This window comes from Phyllobates terribilis, unplaced genomic scaffold (genome assembly GCF_046119375.1).
Source record: "Phyllobates terribilis strain yellow unplaced genomic scaffold, ASM4611937v1 Scaffold_4__5_contigs__length_816908805, whole genome shotgun sequence".
NCBI lineage: Eukaryota > Metazoa > Chordata > Amphibia > Anura > Dendrobatidae > Phyllobates > Phyllobates terribilis.
In genome coordinates this window covers 30,116,117-30,125,728 of record NW_027362764.1, presented here as the reverse complement: position 1 = coordinate 30,125,728, position 9,612 = coordinate 30,116,117, and positions in this window count along the sequence as shown.

The following is a 9,612-nucleotide window of genomic DNA, read 5'->3' as shown; positions in this document are numbered from 1 at the left end:
GAGCCGTGGGTTGGACCATTCTTGTGTTGTCGTTATCGGACACAAACAAAACAGCCCGTGTGAGAGAGGAGCGATTCACGAAATCCTATCACTTAGCCAGTGCCGGTGAGTCCATTGTACATGTGACCCATCTGCAGAGTTTTGAGAAGCCACTTCCTTAAAAACAAACATTAGAAGTAAACTCCGATCTCATGGGAACGAAGTCACAGACATCAATGGTTAATTATTGGTACTTCCTAAATCAACCTTCCCTGGCACCACATAAAGTGAAAGAAAGTAATAAACTACAGGAAGTACATTGTTATACTTTGTCCTGTCCAAATAATTTTCGGAGGGGCGTTGTCCACCTTACGAATGACTCTTCTCGAGTATTGTTCCCTCTCCAAGGCTTTGAATTACACGGAGTTCTCGCAACCTAAAGGCCAAGGCCAACGCCAAATGTCAAGATCATGAAACCTTCAGACCCACCTCCCCCCCCCCCACCCCAGGGCTGAGCCCTATAAATTAAGCTTTACATAAAGTCTCGGCTTAAAGTAGGAACTAATGATAGTGATTGTGGTCAAGAATAAATCCAGTAGAGATGAATTTCTTCTATCAGGTCACAAAAATTTGCAGGTCTGATCACAAACACATTCACAATGTAATGTAAGATCAATGTAATGATACAACCCTAGATGAGCGGCCGCATCACCATACAGAGGACAGCGAAAGGGAAACGCCGCAGAAGGTACAAAAGAAACAGAAAAAACAAATAGAATCCAGAATCACAAAACTGTTTTGTTTCATATTTTTGACTTTTGAAACTTTTGCTTCTATTCTCATACAAAAAGGCAGAACAGTGTTAAAGTTGTTACAGTATATTTTTTCACATAAGAGCAGTATTATAGTAGTTATATTCTTGTACATAGGAGCAGTATTATAGTAGTTATATTCCTGTACATAGCGAGCAGTATTATAGTAGTTATATTCTTATACATAGGGGCAGTATTATAGTAGTTATATTCTTGTATATAGGGGGCAGTATTATAGTAGTTATATTCTTGTATATAGGAGCAGTATTATAGTAGTTATATTCTTGTATATAGGGGGCAGCATTATAGTAGTTATATTCTTATACATAGGGGCAGTATTATAGTAGTTATATTCTTGTACATAGGGGGCTGTATTATAGTAGTTATATTCTTGTATATAGGAGCAGTATTATAGTAGTTATATTCTTGTATATAGGGGGCAGCATTATAGTAGTTATATTCTTATACATAGGGGCAGTATTATAGTAGTTATATTCTTGTACATAGGGGGCAGTATTATAGTATTTATATTCTTGTACATAGGAGCAGTATTATAGTAGTTATATTCTTGTACATAAGGGGCAGTATTATAGTAGTTATATTCTTGTACATAGGGGGCAGTATTATAGTAGTTATATTCTTGTACATAGGAGCAGTATTATAGTAGTTATATTTTTGTACATAAGGGGCAGTATTATAGTAGTTATATTCTTGTACATAGGGGCAGTATTATAGTAGTTATATTCTTGTACATAGTGGCAGTATTTTAGTAGTTATATTCTTGTACATAGGAACAGTATTATAGTAGTTATATTCTTGTACATAGGGGGCTGTATTATAGTAGTTATATTCTTGTACATAGGAGCAGTATTATAGTAGTTATATTCTTGTACATAGGGGGCAGTATTATAGTAGTTATATTCTTGTACATAAGGAGCAGTATTATAGTAGTTATATTCTTGTACATAGAGGGCAGTATTATAGTAGTTATATTCTTGTACATAGGAGCAGTATTATAGTAGTTATATTCTTGTACATAGGGGCAGTATTATAGTAGTTATATTCTTGTACATAGGAGCAGTATTATAGTAGTTATATTCTTGTACATAGGAGCAGTATTATAGTAGTTATATTCTTGTACATAGGGGGCAGTATTATAGTAGTTATATTCTTGTACATAAGGAGCAGTATTATAGTAGTTATATTCTTGTACATAGGGGGCAGTATTATAGTAGTTATATTCTTGTACATAGGAGCAGTATTATAGTAGTTATATTCTTGTACATAGGGGCAGTATTATAGTAGTTATATTCTTGTACATAGGGGCAGTATTATAGTAGTAATATTCTTGTACATAGGGACAGTATTATAGTAGTTATGTTCTTGTATATAGGAGCAGTATTATAGTAGCTATATTCTTGTGCATAGGGGCAGTATTATAGTAGTTATATTCTTGTACATAGGAGCAGTATTATAGTAGTTATATCCTTGCACATAGGGGCAGTATTATAGTAGTTATATTCTTGTACATAGGGGGCAGTATTATAGTACTTATATTCTTGTACATAGGAGCAGTATTATAGTAGTTATATTCTTGTACATAGGGGGCAGTATTATAGCAGTTATATTCTTGTACATAGGAGCAGTATTATAGTAGTTATATTCTTATACATAGGGGCAGTATTATAGCAGTTATATTCTTGTACATAGGAGCAGTATTATAGTAGTTATATTCTTATACATAGGGGCAGTATTATAGTAGTTATATTCTTGTACACAGGGAGCAGTATTATAGTAGTTATATTCTTGTACATAGGAGCAGTATTATAGTAGTTATATTCTTGTACATAGGAGCAGTATTATAGTAGTTATATTCTTGTACATAGGAGCAGTATTATAGTAGTTATATTCTTGTACATAGGGGCAGTATTATAGTAGTTATATTCTTGTACATAGGGGCAGTATTATAGTAGTTATATTCTTGTACATAGGAGCAGTATTATAGTAGTTATATTCTTGTACATAGGGGCAGTATTATAGTAGTTATATTCTTGTACATAGGAGCAGTATTATAGCAGATATAGTCTTGTATACAAGGAGCATATTCGTAACTCTTCGTCTCAGTATTTTGAGAATGATTTTGAAATGGAGGCTACTCTGGTCCTGGAGGATCTATTAAGAGACCAAATACCTTAAAGTGAATGTATGTTCCCTCAGTTAATTTAGCCCAGATCCACGAGGTTCCCCCACTTGTCACTCTGCCCAGCGGTGGAGATCTCCACCAGACTAGTAGTGAAGGATTTCAGAGGGTGGCGCTTCGTGATCTGCAATCTTTAAGTGATGCAGTGTTTACTGCGGCAGACAAGTGGGGGGATATCGTGGTCCGGCCAACTGATAAATATGGGAAGGAGGTGTTTCGTCAGCTGAAGGATAAAAACATATATTCGAAACTACCTCATAATCTGGTGACCTCCTTCTCGAATCAGCTTCAAATTATCTTGATTGAGGCCTATGAGAAGGGGCTCATTAATAAAGAAAAGTTTTAGAGGGAATGACTGTTAAATCACTTAAGATCCCCACTTTGTATTTGCTCCCCAAAATCCACAAGGATCCCGTAGACCCACCGGGACGTCCAATAGTATCTGGCATAGACGGTTCCCGTCTGTAAATGTATTGATTTTTATCTTAAGCCGCTAGTGGAGACACTTTCATCGTATATTAAAGACATGACGGACGTCCTGACGAGGGTGGACGGGATCCTTGTGGAGCCAGATGTTTTACTGGTTACAGCTGATGTTGAGTCCCTCTACACCTCCACCAGACACAATGATGGGTTGGAGGCGGTCCGCTTCTTCCTGAGGGACAGCAACCGGGACAGTTAGACTTGTGAGTTGGTGCTAAAGCTGCTCGACTTCATCCTTACACATAATTTCTTTGTATTTAAAAATTCTTTTTATTTACAGAAATGGGGCACTGCGATGGGCACGGCCTGTGCGCCCTCGTATGCTAACCTCTTTCTGGGTGCACAGGCCTCGGACCACATCCAGTGCTGGTATAGGTACATAGACGACCTGTTGATTTTTTGGAAAGGGATGGTGGAGCAGATCGGGCATTTCATGAGTCAGTTGAATGTTAATCCATTCAACAATAATGGATGTGTTCAGGAAGTCCACGTCTGTTAACACTTTGATTCATGCTACATCAGCCTACAGGGCGGCTACATTTCGGGCTGTCCCAGTTGGCCAGCTCCTCAAGATTAGGCGGATCTGCTCATCCGAAGAAAGCTTGAGGTGCAGACGAGGGACTTGAGATCCAGGTTTGAGGAGAGGGGTTACAGTCACAGGTGCATGAAGGCGGGTTATAAGAGGGCAAAATGTACATCTCGCAACTCGCTTCTGTACCCACCATCTAAAAGAGTTAAACAAGATGGGAATGTGAGATTTATCTCTACCTACTACCTTGAATGGCAGAACATGCGAGTAATTTTGAATAGGCATTGGTCGATTCTTAAAAGTGAGCAATCATTATGACCTTGCCTATCTACTACTCCCCTCATGACCTCTAGACGCTCAAAAATCTTATAAGATCTTTTAGTAGAAAGCTATTATAAACCAGTGACAGTTAGTCCTTTTGGCAGTAGGGGTCCCACCCCTAGCTTTTTCCCATGTGGTCGGTGTCTTGCCTGCACCAATGTCCTTCGTTGTATTTCTTTTGATTCAGTTTATGGATTAAATTTTTTTTCAATTAATTGCCTGGAACAAGGTAATCTGGAGTGATGAGACCAAAATTTAACTTTTTGGCCACAACCATAAACGTTATATTTGGAGAGAGGTCAACAAGGCCTATGATGAAAGGAAGACCATTCCTATAGTAAAGCATGGAGGTGGATCGCTGATGTTTTGGGGATGTGTGAGCTACAAAGGGCACAGGAAACTTGGTAAAAGTTGAAGGAAAGATGAATGCAGCACGTTATCATCAAATACTGGAGGCAAATTTGCACTCATCAGCCCGCAAGCTGCTCATGGGACTTACTTGGTCGTTCCAACATGACAACGATCCAAAACACAAGGTCAAGTCGACCTGTCATTGGCTACAGCAGAAGAAAGTGAAGGTTCTGGAGTGGCCATCTCAGTCTCCTGACCTCAATATCATTGAGCCACTCTGGGGAGATCTCAAGCGCGCAGTTCATGCTGGACAGCCCAGAAATTTACAGGAACTGGAGGCTTTTTGCCAAGAAGACTGGGCAGCTTTACCATCTGAGAAAATAAAGAACCTCATCCACAACTACCACAAAAGACTTCAACCTGTCAATATATAACCTGCAGTAGCACCCATGTGGTATATTACGCCACATGTAGTCGCCCGAAAATCAATGTCGGACTTACAACAAGGGAACTGCGGATTAGAGTACGTGAACATGTGAGGGACATTGGTGCGGCCAAGACAGCGGCTGACATGACTGAGATAAAAATGATACCCCGTCATTTCAGGATGCACCAGGACTGTGACCCCAAAACCTTTAAGATATGAGGGATCGACGTCGTACACACTGGTATAAGGGGAGGAGATGCAAAGAGGCTTCTGGCACAATGTGAGACATGGTGGATTGTCTCCCTGGGTAATCACACTCCTGCTGGTTTAAATGAAACTAAGTTTTTCATCGTTCCTGTGATAAGCATCTGCTGCCGCCCTACCATTTTATACTGGTATTATGAATATACACAATTTTTGTATTTAAGTTTATTTCTTTTATTGTGTATGTTTTTCATACCCGTGCCTCATGCGTAGCATCTCATAGAATCCTAGAACGTTAGAGTTGGAGGGGACCTCCAGGGTCCTTGTGTCCAACCCCCTGCTCAATGCAGGAGTCACTAAATCATCTCAGACAGATGTCTGTCCAGCCTCTGAAGACGTCCATTGAAGGAGAACTCACCACCTCTCGTGGCAGCCTGTTCCACTCATTAATCACCCTAACTGTCAAGAAGTTTTTTCTAATATCTAATCTGTATCTTCTCCCATTTAGTTTCATCCCATTGCTTCTAGTCTTTTCTTGTGCAAATGAGAATAAGGATGACCCCTCTACAATGTGACAGCCCTTCAGATAATTGTAGACAGCTATTAAGTCTCCTCTCAGTCTTCTCTTTTGCTAAACATTCCCAGATCTGTGTACATCCATTCCATTGACAGTGGGAGAGAAAATCCGGAACAATGATGTTTGGATCAAATGATTCTGTCCTAATATTTAAATTGATGTGACAATATGTAATTAAGAAATTACGATGGTTTTTGATAGAGTTGTAATTTTTATTGACTGTTTTTTGCATAAGTTGTCCATACTTTCTGGGTTTTTTATTTTCTCCCTTTACTTCTCGGTTTTTTGTGCCCTTATGATGATCTTTTACCTATCCTCTTCTTCCCCGTTCTGATTGGTGTGCGCGTGTGCCTTTCCCCATTCGGCGTACCTGTCCGCATCTCGACGTCTCTATGCGGTTGTGCGCATGTCCGGGAGCCTTGGAAACGCGTCCTCGCTGCCGGACATGAGCTTTGGCTGCTGAGACGGATGGGTGACGCGCGTGGTGATCTATGTATGCGCCAACAATCCGATTGAATTGGTCGATGAATGGACACATGACTGGGGTTATGGGGTAAAAGGTCCTGCAGAGGTCCTAATTTTCATGTTACTTCCCCTTGAGAAAGCCATGGACTAGAAGAGTGAAACGCGCGTTGGGGCTGCTTTTCACTTAGTGGTGGACTGTCCAGCTTAATGGGTAAGGTTTGGCCTTATTTTCAGTATTTGGAGGACATGAATGTACCATGATGTTATAGGGGATATACTACTGAGAGAAAATATTCCTCCCCATTTCCTCCTTAATTACCTCTTGCTCATTTGCTGACATTCCCCCCCCCCTCTATTTCTTTATTATTATTTTTTTTGTATGGTGTTTGTTTTACCTGTTTGTCAGTCTTTTCAAGATAGATGTGGCTGTTTTTAGAATTTTTTGCATTAATAAAGGAATGATTTTTTAGCCTCAAAAAACTCCAGTCTTTCCTCTGTTATTCTAATTTGATTCAGGAGTTGTTGTTTTTTTTTTTGCATTTTTTTTTCATTTACTTATGGTTTACCATGGCCTGAAATGATTTACTATAATGTGCCTGGATCTTGAGTTTCTAATTGTATATAAGGAGTAGTATTACAGTAGTTATGTTTTTGTACATATGCGGCATTAGTAATCGGTGGTATTCAGTGACGGATATTACAGTGACAATATAGTAAACATGATATTACAGTCACAGGCACTTGTTCACATTACGACAGGGTAATGTGTATATTCCTATGGCGTTTTATACCACAGATGTTATCCCGCACGGTTAACTGTAACGTCGTAATATCTTTTCTTCCCTTGTGTATAATAAAGAACCTTTCTATAACACTGATCTTTAGATAACTTGTGATTTAAGTCTGGAGGAACAATGCTGTCAGCCATTCTCCTATAAGTGTGCGGTCAGTCTATGCAGAGTGTCAGTCTATGCAGAGCGCTCGCAGTCGGGTTCACAGCCAATATAAACAAATACAATCAGATTGTTCATACATAGGAAGTTTTCCTGCGGCCCCCCGCAGCGAGAGAGGCTGCCTTGGATTACACAGCTCCTACCACAATGGAGTTCGCAAAAAGTCAATTAAGGCTCTTATCTTTTACTACAGGGCTGAATGCGGAGCGGACCCGGCTGTGCCACCATCAGGCGGTAAATAAACATTACTGACCCAGAAAGGTGCAAGGACCCGCATAAGCCGGGCGTCCTGCCAGCACTGACCCAATGTTTATGTTATATACATTCCGTGGAATAGCTGGGAACGACCCTCAGAAATACAGAGAATATTCACGTTTACAATTCACCAATGTGTTATTGTTAAGAATCCCACTCCGCTAAGAGACCCTACATATCAGCGCCTTAGCCATGTGGCCGCACCTGGTACTGCAGGACGAGCCCTCTATACTTGAATAGGCTGAACTGCAGGAGCAGATACACCTGCAAGTGCAAGGATGTCGTCCTCTCCTGGACTCCGGCGCGGGGGGATTTCCAATGATCACACAAGGCCATAATGGCCGGAACTTACCTGGAAGTTTCTGCAACAAAATCTGCAAATCTGGAAATGTTTCCTACAAGATGTATTTCTATGTTCACATGTGATGGAAATAAAATTGTGCAGATGGCGTCACAGATCCGCAGCAAAATCTGCAAGTATTACAGACGGATTCTGTTCTGGATTTTATTGTGGATTTCCATACAGAAAATCTGCACAAAGTAATCGACCTGCTATATCATCTCATCAAAAGGATAAATTAATTTACATTCTCTTGTGCCTGATGAGGAAGATCTATCATCTAATGGCTGAATCAGTGAAGGAAGCAGGTGCAGGATCTGCAGGGCCGGGGATGGGCACCTCACTGATGACTGACAGTGCAGGATCTGCAGGGCCAGGGATGGGCACTTCACTGATGACTGACAGTGCAGGATCTGCAGGGCCGGGGATGGGCACTTCACTGATGATTGACAGTGCAGGATCTGCAGGGCCGGGGATGGGCACTTCACTGATGACTGACAGTGCAGGATCTGCAGGGCTGGGGACGGGCACCTCACTGATGATTGACAGTGCAGGATCTGCAGGGCTGGGGATGGGCACTTCACTGATGATTGACAGTGCAGGATCTGCAGGGCCAAGGACGGGCACTTCACTGATGATTGACAGTGCAGGATCTGCAGGGCTGGGGATGGGCACTTCACTGATGACTGACAGTGCAGGATGTGCAGGGCCGGGGATGGGCACTTCACTGATGATTGACAGTGCAGGATCTGCAGGGCCGGGGATGGGCACTTCACTGATGACTGACAGTGCAGGATCTGCAGGGCCGGGGATGGGCACTTCACTGATGACTGACAGTGCAGGATCTGCAGGGCCGGGGATGGGCACTTCACTGATGACTGACAGTGCAGGATCTGCAGGGCCGGGGATGGGCACTTCACTGATGACTGACAGTGCAGGATCTGCAGGGCCAGGGATGGGCACTTCACTGATGACTGACAGTGCAGGATCTGCAGGGCCAGGGATGGGCACTTCACTGATGACTGACAGTGCAGGATCTGCAGGGCTGGGGATGGGCACTTCACTGATGACTGACAGTGCAGGATCTGCAGGGCTGGGGATGGGCACTTCACTGATGACTGACAGTGCAGGATCTGCAGGGCTGGGGATGGGCACTTCACTGATGACTGACAGTGCAGGATCTGCAGGGCCAGGGACGGGCACCTCACTGATGATTGACAGTGCAGGATCTGCAGGGCCGGGGACGGGCACTTCACTGATGATTGACAGTGCAGGATCTGCAGGGCTGGGGATGGGCACTTCACTGATGACTGACAGTGCAGGATCTGCAGGGCCAGGGATGGGCACTTCACTGATGATTGACAGTGCAGGATCTGCAGGGCCGGTGATGGGCACTTCACTGATGACTGACAGTGCAGGATCTGCAGGGCCGGGGATGGGCACTTCACTGATGACTGACAGTGCAGGATCTGCAGGGCCGGGGATGGGCACTTCACTGATGACTGACAGTGCAGGATCTGCAGGGCTGGGGATGGGCACTTCACTGATGACTGACAGTGCAGGATCTGCAGGGCCGGGGATGGGCACTTCACTGATGATTGACAGTGCAGGATCTGCAGGGCCGGGGATGGGCACTTCACTGATGACTGACAGTGCAGGATCTGCAGGGCTGGGGATGGGCACTTCACTGATGATTGACAGTGCAGGATCTGCAGG